The sequence below is a fragment of the Nannospalax galili genome, unplaced genomic scaffold (assembly GCF_000622305.1).
Source record: "Nannospalax galili isolate Female #2095 unplaced genomic scaffold, S.galili_v1.0 scaffold241, whole genome shotgun sequence".
Classification (NCBI taxonomy): Eukaryota; Metazoa; Chordata; class Mammalia; order Rodentia; family Spalacidae; genus Nannospalax; species Nannospalax galili.
Genome location: NW_008345602.1, coordinates 4226881 through 4229221, shown reverse-complemented (window position 1 = coordinate 4229221; position 2341 = coordinate 4226881).

Sequence of the window (2341 nt, the reverse complement as noted above, 5' to 3'; positions counted from 1 at the left end):
TTTTTTTTTTTGTGGAAGGAAGAAGGCTGAACTTAAATCTATTACTGTCCTGGTTTTCTGAACCCCAGTGAACTAGTTGGAGACCATGCAAAGTCATCCAACATTTCCATTGCCCCTTGAGTAGCTTCATGGCCTCCATATGAAGCTACCATCCTCAAGCAAAGTGAAAGCATTTATAATCAAGGTAAGAGCTGTAGAAATTACTAAGCTCAATTAGAAAAGTTGAATTCTGAAGAAGAATCATCAGTACTTAGGACTAGAAGATTCTAAGAGTTCATTGAGGTCTTATGGAGAGGGAAAGTGGAATTGAGGGACAGGATTTTGAACAATAGAGGCAGGTGGCATGATCCTGAGCCTAAATCACCCTGTCCATGACATTTTCTATAGACTTCCCTGAGTCCTACTCTGCATAGATAATTTCCACTGTGCTGTGCTTCCTCCACCCTTTGACATGGTAGATGTGACATTGTCTAGCTTATGGTTGGTAGCTCAAAGTGCTAAAATTCCTGTGGAGGTTTGTAGGAGACTCCCTGGAACATCTTTGTCCACTGCGATATCTTTATCAGCATCTTATCAGGTGGGCTGTGCACTGTGTGAGGAGAGATTTGTACCAGGGTCTACACCGGCTACAGATTCCTCTCTGGTTCTGGCCACATCTGAAACTGGAAGCTTTATGAGTCACTGGGTGTAGGCAAGACTCAGTTCCTAACCCACGTATTCTCGTTGTGACCTCTACACACTCAAAGCTGTTTACCTTGAGTACCTAACTCTCTCCACGAAGACTTTTTACTAACCATGGCAACATTCATCGTCTAGTAAGGGATAAACAAGAAGTTCCAGGAATTTAATGTCCCAGAAGCAGCCTCCAACAACACAGATTCATTTTTCACTTGTTTGGGGGGTATTTTGAGATATGTTCTACAATGTTTTCCAGAATTTTCTAGTGGTACGAAGATTTATCTGTCCACAGTGGTTATCTGCTTCATACACTTTATTGGCTTCGTTGACTCAGGGCTTGTGAGAAGAACATGTTGGAACGTGTGGGAAGAACTGTGATAAAATTAGGATACATGGTCATTGAACATCTGACCTCCGAAGGCTCTGATTATGGAGTGTCACAATGACATTTGAGTTTTCGGTTATTATTATTGGCTTAGATTCTGTATCTATTGGTCCTTAAAGTCTGGTGTTCCATTTCCCTGAACACACTTATCATGGGAGTGACTGAACCTCTTTGAAGAAAGTAATGGGGACAATTGACCATGAAGTAGTTGTCTCGAGAGAGCTCTGCTTTGACCAATGATTTCTGGATGTGTAATCTGGTTTAAACCAAGGTGAGATACATTTTCCACTCTGATGGCTGATGTTGGCTCCCTGTTCACATTCCATCCTAGTCTCTTGCTCTTTTTCCAGTGATATCAAATGAACAGCACTATAGGAAGAAACTCATCTTAAGCCTAGGTAATCAGGTCTAGTTATTTATGGGTTAAAATTCTCAATTGCTACCCAGCTTTGCTACATGTTACATTAATTACATCTATGTTGCCTCTAATGGATAAGGGTGTTTACTTGCTTCCTGCCTTTCCAGGGTCTTCCCTGTTATGCTCATTTTAAGATAGTTGAATGGTACTCCATCTTAGCCTAATCAAAACACCCACTACTAAGCTTCATAGAGATGTCTCTGAGCTCTTTACCAGTAAAATACTTGTCTTCCTTATGAAACTCCTTTGGGTTCCCAAAGGGAACATATTCTTTTTTTAAAAAAATATTTTTATTGAATTTTTGTGGATTTCATATAATACATCTTTATCATATTTAGCTCCCCTTCCTTATCTATAACCCTTCTTCATAGCCTGTCCACAGGAGTCATGCATTTTGTCATACATGTTAAGGATTATCAATTCAAGTTTGTGTACCCAGATGTTCCTTTGTGTGAGTTCACCCACTACAGCCTGTTCAGCCTGTCTAGTACCACTCCCTTAAAGAAGATCAAACCTCCTCCACGCAGCAATGATCCACTGCCAACAGAGGAATGTATTTGTGTGATGAGTTCAGCCTTGTGTAGTAAATCTGTTTTGGCATTTTTATCTTTTTTAAAAAAATATTTATTTAATAACCACATACTTAGAAGAAGCATTTCATTACATCAGAATTGACACATTCAATAACACTTTTCTGAGCTAGGATGTATCTCTTACAAAATTGGCTGTACATTCTTAGGTTTACAGTTGAATTACCACAGTTATACAATATTGTACTCAGTATAAACCCTATAAGACATAAGATTAAATGAGGTTTTAACCTTTAAAAAAGATCTCCATTTCATTATTAAAATACACAG